This window comes from Lissotriton vulgaris, chromosome 7 (genome assembly GCF_964263255.1).
Source record: "Lissotriton vulgaris chromosome 7, aLisVul1.2, whole genome shotgun sequence".
Classification (NCBI taxonomy): Eukaryota; Metazoa; Chordata; class Amphibia; order Caudata; family Salamandridae; genus Lissotriton; species Lissotriton vulgaris.
Genome location: NC_141695.1, coordinates 544950710 through 544964018, shown reverse-complemented (window position 1 = coordinate 544964018; position 13309 = coordinate 544950710).

Genomic DNA, 13309 nt, shown 5'->3' with positions numbered 1-13309 from the left:
GGGTTAAACACTTATTTCACACAGTTAAAAACTCAATCCGACCCCGATATTGCTCTCGGAAATACAATTTTAAACAACGAACAAATGACCAGATGGCCGAAAATCTTACCTTGATGATTGCCAGTGACAAGTTTTGCTGCAATTAGATTAGTCAACAAAGAACAGGCTCTACCACTCATCTGTGGTTTATGAATACGAGGGTAGAGAAAGCAAGTAATGAGTGAGGATCTAAAATTGGCGTGCTGTGTTGTAATCTTACACTTAGTGCCAATGAAGGATTGTCTTTACAAGAGAGAGCCCTTGTGGGTGATGCATAATGCTTCTATGTGATTCAGTTTGGCATCTCAAGTAATTGACGTAAGGACAAAATGGCAGAATTAGGCCACATCAACGTATTTCATTGACCAGATTTCTTCCTTTCCTACACTTCAAACATACCCTAAAAATGTTGGCTTTTAGTGGTTTTGGCTGGTTTATTTGTCTACTGAACAGGACAAGACCAGTGGCGTGCGGCATGAGTTTTGGCGGCAGTGGCCGTGCGGGGCAGCACACGCAGGATTTGTTGGCCAGCACTCTCCCTCCCGTTCTTATGGCCACTGCGGGTGGCACAGGATAGGACTGCCACGTGCAGAAAAAGGCCTAGCTACGCCACTGGACTAGACTGGGAACTGAAAGCAGATTGCCCAACAGTGTTCATGCCCATGTCCTCCGAGTCCCCTGCAACCAAGCCTCCAAAACTCCTTCCGTTTTTGCAGTGCAAGCATAGCCAGAAAAGTCAACCATTTGAAAGTGGTATGTGGACTTCTTCCTAGCCCCTCGATTTGTTTTGTTTTTCAACTTTATACTAATAGCACCACAATTTTTAAAATATATTAAGGTAAACTAGAGATTTTACAGGTGTGAGGAGGAATAAATTCAATATTCAAATATTAGCACAGTACCAAGGAATACCAGAGTGGTGTTTCATGAACAATGTTTGCACTGTAGATATATTTATATATATTACCCATAGACAAGCACCACTCGGTAGTTATAGTTAGGACCTTGTTTCAACAGGAAATTGATTTATTGATTTGCTTGTATTTTTTGTGACGTTTGACAAATCTTCACAAAACGTTCTGGAATTAATTTTTCATCCATCTCTGTTTCTTCCTGGAAAGTGTCAGGGGGATTGTGTTTTCCCTTGCAATTTTCCATAGGAAAATTGACAGCAATACCTCCAAAATGGCTGAACGGAACTACATCAAATTTATCACAAAGCAAGATCTAGATCCAGAAAGCATTTCTGTTGGTTTGGTCTAAATCTGTTCAGTAGTTTTGGAGAAATTAAGGTGCTAATTACCTCACATATTACACCACTCATGTAATCATTCTTGAAATAATTGATAATAAGTGGAACAGGAGGCAGATCACTACCTAAACAATAGCATTAAATAGCTTGAAGCCTCAGTACATCTGTATGTATGGTTTATGTCATGGTAGGTTGTTGTGAGTAGTAGTGAAAAAGAAAGGTATTAACTAGATGCAGAATACAGCTGGTTAAATCCATGCTTTAAGGCAAAGTCACATTGGGGATGACTTATAACTATTAGAATTATTTCTTCTCTCACTTCATGAATACATGCTTTCTTTGAGACTGTAATCAGGGCCGGACTGGCCATAGCTGGCACTCTGTATTTTCTTGGCTGGTCACCAATGTATGGGGCTGTTTTTGTCACTGGGGGTTGGTTTTGCAGCAGAGCTGCAATGTCGGCCCCCAGCAACAACAGCGGCAGAAATCCCCTGCCCCTCCCACCCCCATGGCCCGAGCTGTTTTCCAGGGGCTGTTTCGGGCCTGACTGTAAAAAGTATTTTTCTAATGTCATTTACATTGTACATTAGTAATTAATGTGTGAATGTGAGCTTATTAGTAGAGTTGCTTTAAATAACTTATTGCGCTCCATTTATTTTCACCAGTAAAGCAAAAATATGACGAAAGAGCCTAATTGATAGTTTACTTTTTTTATTCTTTTATTTTATTGTTGTTGTTTACAAACATGAGAAAAATACAAAGAGAGACAAAGGAAGCATAGCAAAAAGCAAATCCAAATTTCAAATTGATACTTTATGCCTGGTTCCTTAATATGTACATAAAAGCAGGTACTATACTTAAATCATCTTAAAATACACCAATATTTGACTACCAAAATAGAAACAAGTTTTTTACTTATAGTTTATGACAATTTAAATATCTGAACATCAAAATCATAATCATGAGAACATAAAGTTTCAGACTGGAAATTGTAGCATATTTACATATTTACATTTTTACACCTAAGGCAAATACCAGCTGATGATATCTGTCGCTACTCATGTTACTGAAGCCAATCTGTTATAGGGGCCCACAGTTTTAGCCCCTTTTCCCGTCTCCTTCGCCCTTTTAGACGATAAACTGAGACTTCTATATTATATACAGCTAGAAGCCTGGAGCGCCAGTTACAAAAAGTAGGGGGTCAGGGCTAATCCAGTTGGAGGTGATACACAATTGGACTATGGCCATTGAAATAAAAACAAGCCCAGTGACAGCATGCGACCAGCTCACATTTCTCGCTACTCCCAAAATGACCATATCTGGAGAGATAGAAATTGAAAGCCCTAAAACCTTTGTCAGAAAATGTTCAACATTCTGAAAAAATGTCACTAACATATCGGAAGAAAAAAACATATGTACTTTATCTGCTGATAGCATCCCACATCTACTACATAGGCCGCCCACATTCCCTCCACATTTGGCAATTTTTGAAGGTGTATAACAAAGATCCAAATACCTGATAATAGAGTCTGGTTGGCCAATTCAAGTGAATCTTCAATATTAATACCCTCCTCCCCAACTTTCCGATCCCATTTATCATTCTGACTTAAAAAATAATCATGAAGGGTTTCCAACATCTGATAAATTCCTCCTATCCAAGATTTCTTTTGAATTAATTCAACTAATGATGCCTTCCCATATCTTACAACAGATCCTTGTGTTTTACTATCTAAACAGCTACGAATCTGTAGATATTTAAAGAAATATCCTTTGTCCAAACCATATTTTTCTTGTAGAAAGGAAAAAGAGGCTAATTGGTCTTCATGACCCAGATCCCCCACAATACTAATCCCGAGGTTACCCCATCTTTGTGTGGTTTGATCTTGAAAGATTGGAGGTAAGATCCCAGAGGCCGAAAATGGTGTGTAACTGTTAATATTGAAAATTTGAAATCTGCTACGTATCTGTCTCCAAATCAGATAAGCCGTCTTCATTGTCTTGAATCCAGTCTTTTTATAGTAACTAGGTCCTAAAATCTTAACCAAACAATGTTTAACATCATCCCCCATACCAATTTCATAAATAGTTGGACTGATTGCCTCTGAACATTGAATCTTATCTCCAACTAAAAGTACCCCCATATGTTGCAACATTCATGCCCAATAATAAAGTAAAAAAATTGGAATGGCCCAACTTCCTCACCCCCCGCAATCCATGGACGGTCAGCCACTTGGCCGCTCTCCTGGATCTATGATAGCTCCACAAAAACCTGGAGCACATTCTTTCAATCTTTTTAAACCATGGAGCAGGAAATTCCAGAGAAACAGTCCTGAAAAAATACAACATTTTGGGAAATACCATCATTTTAATAACATTACTTCGCCCATACATAGACAGATGTAGATGGTCTAGCCTTTCCAATGTCTGATTGATTGCATTAATCATGGGGCCAATATTTATATCTGGTATTAGATCAACCTCTACAGTAAACTTAATCCCCAAATATGTTGTTACAACACAATTGGCAAATCCGGAAAAGTCTCCCTGCCAGAATATAGAATCTGAGTCTTATTGGTATTTCATGTACACCCTAAATGAATACCATAGCGCTCAGCCTGATCTTTAACTGCTGGGTATGCCGAAATAATATCAGATGTTAATATCGTGACATCATCGGCATAGGCCAGTGTCTTATATTCAGTATCATTAACCTTCACTGGCTTGATGTTGCGCATTGTTCTAATTTCTGCAAAAAGGGATCGATGTATAACGAAAACAGGAGGGGAGAACAGGGGCATCCCTGCCTAGTGCCCTTGCTTATATTGAACGTGTTAAACTTCTGTCCCAAAATATGAATCCCGGCCACCGGTAGTTGGTACAGAGCCTGGACTGTCTGAATAAATTCATTAGCCATCCCCTTCCATCGAAGGACGGACCAAAGGAACTGCCAGGAGACCCTGTCAAATGCTTTCTCAGCATCCAACATGATCATCCCGAGCGGAGACCCTGTGGCCCGAGCCCAGTCAATATGGGAGATAGCCCTCCTAACATGGTCTGTCGTATACCTCCCCGGAATGAACCTTTGCTGTCGTATGGAGACCAAAGGATTAATGATACCTCCTAATCTGGATGCTATGAGTTTTGAATAAATCTTACCGTCTGCGTTAATGAGTGAAAAGGGTCTGTACGATGATGGATTTAATTCTGGTTTCCCTCTCTTTTTAAATACGACAATAGTAGTTCTCCTCCAAGAATCAGGAATACAACCCCTCAGAGCTGACTGAAATAAAGATATTAGGTCTGATCTTAATAAATTCCAAAATGCTCTAAAAAAATTCGAGAGGGATCCCGTCCGGACCAACAGCCTTACCGGTAGCAGAGAAGTTATAGCTGTTTCTATCTCTTCCCTGGAAATTGGGGCCACAAGAATCATAGTTTGGTCTGATGTAACCTTAGCGGCTTGAAGATCTTCAAAAAAATCCTCTAAAGGTTCCTCCCCATTTCCATCTACTCCTTCACTTTCTCCCTCATTATAAAGCTGTTGATAAAAATTCTGGAATACCTTCAGGACCCCTATCGAGGAGTCCGGAATTCGGCCAGACTGATCTTGAATTCTGCTAATTCGATTTGAGACCTCCTTCTGCTGTAGTCGCTTAGCCAGAATCCTACTTGTATTTTTCACAAGTTCATATGCTTCAGTTCTGTATTGCACATATTTGAGAGCAAGTTCTTCACTAAAATTCTGGTGTATCTTAGCCTTAATAATTGGCAATTGACTACTGACATTCTTCAATATTTTGGCTGCCACATATTTTCTGCATCAACTGCACCTCTGCCAGCCTGAGTTGTTCCACCCAACCCCTCAGCTTTTCCTTGAGCGCCTTTCAGCTATAACAGGAATAGTTAAGAGTCTCTCCACGTACGGCCGCCTTGAAAGCATCCCAAACTATAGTTCCTGAAGCGGAATTTCGATTAAAATCAAAAAACTCTGCCACCCACTTAACCATATGCTCGCAGTATGACTGATCCAGCAATAATTTACGTTCAACAGTCCATGATCTCGGAGCCTCGACAAACCCGCTAGATGGAAGTTCCACCACTATAGGGTTGTGGTTTGAAATAACCCTAGGGGGTATGGTAATACTGGTTCCTTCTGCCATTTGACATGATACAAAAAAATAATCAAGGCGGACCAGCTTATTCTGAGGGGCGGAATAGAAAGTGTATCCCAAGTCCGTCCGTTTGTGTCTGTACCATAGATCTACCAATCCGTGCTCCCTGACTAACCCCTGTAAAGCCGTAAAGGTCCTGATTTTCCGCCCTTGATATAAAGAGTCGCTAGACAAATTGAAATTACTCTCCAAATGAATATTAAAATCTCCACCGAGAATTAACGGGTGTGGCCACTTAACAAGTTCAATGCTTAAGTAATTCGAAACTTAAGGATCATCCAGATTGGATCCATAAATAGAGCAAATTGTAAAGGGGCGCCATTAATCATAAATTCAATAATCACCCAGCGTCCCAATTGGTCCTCCTTAACTCTTTGACATGTCCCTAAACCACATCGTGCAAAAATAGCCACCCCGCTGATAGTGGTGCTTTGCCGTGTATATGCCACAAGATCCAAGCCAAGTTCCTTCAGCCAGCTACTTTTACTACTAGAGATATGGGTTTCTTGTAGGCAAAGGACACCAATCTTCCTGAATTGTATGCACTTGGCTAATAACTCCCTCTTTCTGTCATTTAAGCCACAGATATCCCATGAACATAGAAATATTCCACCCCTTCTACCTGTCATCTTTAAGAAAGCCAATTTCTTCACCAAGCCTAAACAAATGAAGCAGAGAGCAGTTCCCAATTGTACCAATATTTACCTATTTCCTTAAACAGCAAGAATCATGAAAAAATATAAACGACATAACACCCCCAACCACCCAACCCCCACACCCCCACCTCCACCCACTTCCCCTTCCACCCAAAACCCCAATCTCCCTCCCACCCTCCCCAGCCACCCACCACATATGGAAGGGGACTAACAGTCCCAGGTGATGTTAAGCTGAACCTCCACCCTCCCCGCTAAACTGATCCCCCCCCCCATGGCTATCTATTCTACTATGCAAACAACCTCCTCAGAGTTAAGAATAGCCTATTGCACCCCAGCATGGTATATAGTGTGAGAAGGGCACTTAGATCACATATACCCTCCCGAGACTATAATGAAAGCGAGAATTCCTTTGTTTGGATTTCAGACTTGAAGTAATAGGTTTGCCCCTGATGAACCACCTTCAATTTAGCAGGATTAAGGAGAAAGCCCTAAGCCCCCTTTGCCTAGAAAACTGGTATTAATTGGCACAATTGTTGGAGGGGATGATTTATTAGGGGCAGAAGGGGCCAGGGGGACTCAGTGCAGCAGCTTTCAGAAGCCGCGCTGTCGAGACCGTGAGTGAGAACTAAGGGGAACAGGGCGGCTTAATTTGCACCGGGGCTGTCCTGGACCTCTTGCTCTAAAACAGGAAAAAACACACATATGAGCTTTTGGAGACTGAAGATTGGAGTTGTACAATTTATTTGAAGACACAGCTTCTAGAAATAATCAGTGATAGCATAAACACCACATAGTACTTGGTCCTGTACCCAGCATTCTCTTGAAAGTCACATGGACCAGTACGAATTTACAAAGTACAGTTTACAGCTGCCATGAGAGAGAGAGAGACTATACTTTAAGTACACTTCTGAACTGAGGTAGATAGCATTGAAAAGGTTAAGCACATATTATTGGGCACACTCACCACTGCATGTATGATGTCCTGAAAGTATAAGTTCAAAGACTTTAAATGCAGTGTGGATAAAACAAAGTCAGAGAAAGCATAACATTTCAAATAATGGAATACAACTTTAAATGTAACAAGGAAAAAGCATTTCATTACAGCAGAATATACAATGGAGTAGAATCTAAGTACATGAAACCTAAGTACATGAAACAGGGGCTATCTCGAGTAACCCCTGGGAAAAACTCTTGTCCGCCACCCATGTGCTGACAGAGAGTAGTTCAACGATAATCGGGCGGACCACCCTTTTATACTTGTTCAGGGGTGAGGGGCCTATGGTCACGCTATATTACGTCACCTCGAACCACACATCCTTCTATCGCCTCACGCCCCTGCCTGGTGACTTTCCCATCATTAGTGTAGATGTGACTACCTTCTCGTAATTGTGTGGCAAGTACACTAGCCTAGACTGAGTTCCTGCCATTCTGACTGGAAGTTTGTCATTATTCACAAATGTGTTATTATTGTTTTGAAGGGTTCTATTCATGTGTCAATCAGGCAGTCTGCGATAATACTTCGCTACACTTATCCTCAGTTTATCGGATATCTTGCTTGACGTAGCTGTGGTGGGAACTTCCCTTTATTCTATTCATGGCTTAGGTGGGGGACGTGGGGCATGTTGCAAGATTTATAGAGGAACTTGACTTCTACAGTGTGTGCGAAATATACAATGAGGTGGGGGCCTGGTAGGAGTGCTGAGCCTTGCAGACAAGAGCAGCTGGGTGAATCTTGGGTCAGACTTGCTTTTCTGCTTCTGTTTAAGCTAAGGGAAAATGGCAGTGCTCAGGTCAACGTAACTGAGGCCTGTAACTTCTAAACAGCAGGGCCCACACAGGGGTTATGTTGTGCAGGTGACAGGTGTGTCCTTGGATAGCTGTGCAGGTAAAAATTCTTACTCCAACATTCCCCCCTTAAGTTCGAAATTCGAACTTTATCTTTAAACATCATTCGAACTGCATACTTAGCTGGAGATGGGGGTGGCCAGGGCGAGTTTATGAAGAATTAGTTCCCAAACCCTCTTCTGGTCCAATCTCTTACACATGGTCTCATAGGGAGGTACTGACTTTCAGAGGGACCTGCGCTGAGTGAGGGTCAGGGATGGTATGCTCTATGTTCAGCACTGCTATCTCTACATCTTCCCCTTGTCCCCTGTGTGTACCTGTGTAGTTCATCTCAACTATCTTAGACCTTAATCTTCTAACATAATGCAACATAATCTGTGTTCAAAATTACACAACCACAAGCACACATAATATAGGCATTATAAAATTTAGTACTGCAGATAGCCATGAAGGCATCCAGTCCAAATTGGACCAATTACTTAAAACATCTGCTTCTGCACTTCCATCCTCAGGCATCTGTCTCCCCAAATTGTCCAAGTCCTCAATGGCCTTTGTAAGTGTTCCGTTATCAGCATCATCGGCCAAAATGAAGACACAGCAGGACTATTTTCCCATTCTGTCGCATCCACCACTATTCATCGCAATTAACTGGTCTAGAACATAGCTTTGTTCCAGAACCATTAGTCTCAAAGGTCGTAGTTCTTCATCCACGGCGTTGAACCCATCACAGGTGTTGTTAACAAGCTGCATCAGTTCATATCTCGTTACTTGGAGCCATTGAGCATTGGCTTTTGTCTGGAACATGGGGATCGCTCCCCCAAAGAAAAGTTCAGCATCGTTGAAATCTTCCGGAACCTCATGGAATGTGTCATCTGAGGAGTACTTATTGATTTCTCTTTTTCGGTGGTGGGGCAGGGTGACATCACCTGCCATTGGGTGTGTGTGGATGCGGGAAATGTCCACTGCTGGGACAACGAGATGCCATTCATGCATCGTCAAGATAGAACAAAGTCCTTGCCATTGGGGAGGCAGCTGCAGATACAGATTTTCTCCGCATACCCAATAGATGCCAATGAGGATGGACGTGCTGTACTTCGAGTCCGAATTAGTACTAGTGCTCTTGTAATTGGCATTCCTGCCCACAGGTACCGTTCCATTACCTAGGAAGCAAAGGAGAGGAGACTTTAGCTTGTATTCTTTTTCCCGTGTGTATGGTGTACCCTCACTGGACGTGTATCTTCTAGTTTCCCTACCCCATATCTCATCACACTCCCTTTCTGTCTCCACATTTAAATTATGTTTGTGCTCGTGTCCTATAGCTGTGCTACCCAAGGAGGCTGCCTTACATATTATGTCATGTGGACCATTCCACTTATTGTCGAAATAAATGTTGGCCTTCAGGTGCAGAATATGTCTCCACTGACAAGGGCATGTGTCATGGGTGTAGTTACATCGGTGATGTTCAGGTGAGTGGCATTTGGATGGGGGTGTTGGGAAGGTGAAGTACCCTAATTTTCTAAACTGATACTCCCAGACCTGTATCATATTGGCAGGTACTCCCATTTCATGGTAAACTTCCATTCTCCTTTCTATTTCCAATGTATCAGTGATGTCCCTAAATGTTCCCATACTTGTCATCCCACTCTGTTGTATTTACAAATGCATCATCATTTACTTTGGCTGAGTGGAGCTGTATCTGCCCATGTATGCGGCAAAGAAACAAGTGTAAAAGACATTTGGCTGTGGGTGGTGGGACTTCTTTAGCAAAGATCAATTCATCTGTGGCTACAGCGTGTGGAATGTGAGAACATACAAAGCATGACTCATTTGTGGCTTTTCTTCCCACCTCCCTCATGTCTCTGTACCACATGTTATCTAACAATGCGTTATGGGTACCATCATTCTGTACTGACATACCAGGGTGCTGGGAGGAAAAATCAGGCATAGAGTGCTGGTCGAAGGTGTAAACAACTGTGTCTTGGAGATTACTAACCCAGTCTGCCATAAGTCGAGTATGCGATGTATATCTAACTGGCACTATCTCGCTACTCATTCTATGTCTAAGACTTCTTTTATTTTGGCGGGATCGTCTTGGGGTACCTGGCACAGTGGGGATCAAGATGATATCGAGTGTCAAGTCCCTCCCTGTAGGGTCAGCATGGTGTATAGAAAGTGTCAAGATAGGCACAGAGGTGTCATAGCTACTTCTGGTGCTTATCCCAGTTTACTTGTTAGCAGGAAGTGTCTTGTGCATGGGAAGCTCTGTGGTCGTTACAAATCTAATATTGCTAGTAACTTCTCTCTCTGATCGCACTGCTAACCAGTGGAATGCTGTTACTAAAACTACAAACATAACAAAGAAAATAATTATATTTGTACATATCTTATTAATTAAAATCTTGACATGGAGAGTTGTTCTGTTGCTGCGTCTCAGTCCGTAGGCCATCACACAATCTTCACATTCTTGTAAAGTCTGTGGATACATGATGTCTTCAATGTTCAGATCTTGGACAGTGACGAGTGGAACCTCAAAAAGTTCATTTGCAAGTGTTCATTGAATTTAAAGTCTCTCCACTTCCGGACTGCTTCTTTTACAAAGATGTGTGTCCCAAGGCAGATAGGCGGAAGTTCATCAGAGATAGGACCCTTGTTCTTTTCTTCGATATCTGGATGGAAAGGAACTTTGGAGCACGCATTAGTGCACATAAATGAACAACTATTCATCGTTTATAATATCAGAAGAGGGCCCAGTATCTTAATTTAAGTCTGGTGGAGAGAACACCCATATTCATTGATCTGTCAGTGACAAGCCGATGAGATGTGATGTGATGATCAGAGCTGAGAGTGTTTCTAAGTGTAGACAGAGCAAACGAGAAGGCAATATAGCCATTCCTTCCCAATCGTGGCACTTATCTTACTGATCTTGGCTTTGAACAGGCCTAACATTGTCGCCACTGTCACTGCGGGTCACTGCAACGGCATCCAGTAATCCTCAGTGACATATGACCTCATGAAGTAGGAAGTTAGCTGCAGCCTTTGCGTCATAATGAACACATGGTCCAACTTAAATCCACCGTGAAAAAGGGGCACACCACTAACATGATGTGTCTTATTATTAGGCATCTGTCAATCATGTCTACATAGTTAATGTGGAGCTCTAAAAAGGAGCCTAAAAAAGGATACAAAGGGTTGTATCTGTTCATGTGCACTGGGGATGAACCACTCTGTCTGCAAAGTTGTGGACATGATATCATGTGAGGCCTGTGTAGGAAGGTGCAACTGACTGAGTGCTATTTGCAGAAGGGCCTGTGGCATGACAGGCTTTCCTGTCATTGTCTGTCTGCAAAATAAAATATGAAATATCCTGTTGTACTCCCCTCTCTTTCCTCAACTTTTTTCTTCAGGTGGGGCACTTTTCTGTGTCTCTCTAAGGTGCAGCTGCGCAATGAAATCATAGTGCTGTGTATTACCAATAGTGTATGGGCATGATGTATCTTCTTGCACTGTTGAGGGTGTATTTTGGGCAAGCAGAATGGGGGGCACAGTCAGTTTGTGCTGGGGATAGAGATGGTGCATGTCCGGGCCTTCCGGCTACTGCTTTCATATTCATAATTCAGATATACGACCACCTCTAAAATCCGCACACTTCAGTCTGACAACATTTTAATACTGAGCATTGCTTTCTCCCAGCATACGTCCTCTTAACATTGAAATCTACTTTATATCTGCATTCATTTTTACTTTCCCAGCACTGGGCCTGTGTGAAGTAACTACTGTACAGCTGTGCATATCTGAAAACGTATTCCTTATCTCCTCTCATTCATCTTAACATATTCCTTTACTATTTATTTCACCTAACTGTGTGATCTTGGGCCACTCATTTCATTGCTCATTTCCATAGACCTACGTATTATTACACAATACTTTTCCCTTTCTCATCAATCTTATTGGTAACTGTCGACTACAGGAAACCTTTTTCCTGTTTGGCTCTACGCCCAGAATATGCACTTGGCCAGGAAAGCTACTTGTGAACGCGATCTGAAAGTAAAAAAATACAACCCCGTTGGCTTTTCAGTTCTTTTTAATATCTGAAAACATGTGCTGTTTCTATTTGCAATATGTAAAATATACGAATCGTATTATAGAAATAAAGATGGCTTATTTGTAATGCACATGTTCACTCAGAATGGTATATTTATGATAAACAGCAGATCTCTATTGTCCCCAACTCAAGGTATTTCTTGAATCCACCTTAGAAGGATGAAATGCTCAATCGGCCCAGCAGCACATGATCTCATGTCTACATCTGAAAAGAAATGCGATGCAACTAGTGTGCATTCCATTCCATCATTTTATATCTTTCTTGTGCCTGTGTCAGCTGCTGCTGAATTTTAGGTCGTAAGAATAAATAATTTTAGTTAGTTGCTCTATTTTGCAATATTTGGCGATATATACAGTGTGAATTATATTTGACCATTCACATAACATAACTATCTATTTCTGAACAAAAATGCAAACATAGAACTGACAGTCTGCGTGCACTTGGGAACCGAAAAGGGCATTGTGCCTTTTTCATTGAAACATATTCTTATCTTTCATATTTAATTTGGCCATCAGATCACGTGGACTGTGGTGCATGAAGTAGACGCTCCTCAATAACTTTATCTCCTATTTCTATTCGTACTTGTTCTGTGAAAGGGACCCTTAATATCTTTTCAGAGAAATCTAGTGTGTTTGCGCTCTAGTTGGAAGTGGGCAGTGCCCTCCCCTTGATGCAGGAGAATATGGCACCTGTGTCAATCAAAAAACTATACGTGTTGTTGTTAATCATGACATTCACAACTGGGTCCTCTCTAATCTTTGTGAGACATGACAACAAGGGACACACTAGAGTTGTCTGTGGGTTTATCCTGACTTGAATTGCCTCCAGCCTTGTGCTGCTGGATAGTGCCCTGTGAAACCGAATCAATGGGGGGCAGGACTGAAGCTCCTTGTGATACAGGGGCTTGTGTCAGGGGCACCATTTTGTACACAGGCATGTGTTGCTGAGGTACCTGTTGTATCTGATGTGTTGTTACCTGTGTGTTACCTCCTGGTATATTTAAGGCACTTTGTGAAACATTGGTGACAGTAGTCACTTGACTCACTGGTGTATCTAGCCTAACTGCATCAAGAGTTTTTCTTTTCTTTAATTTCTGCTGTTCTAATTCAGCAGTTGTGTTCTCAATAGCTAATTGCCTTATTTGTGACATTAGAGATCCGATGTCTGAGACATCTGGAAACTTCTGGCGCAGTTCGTTCCATAGCGCTGATCTTATTTTATTGAAAGGATCACCATCTAATTC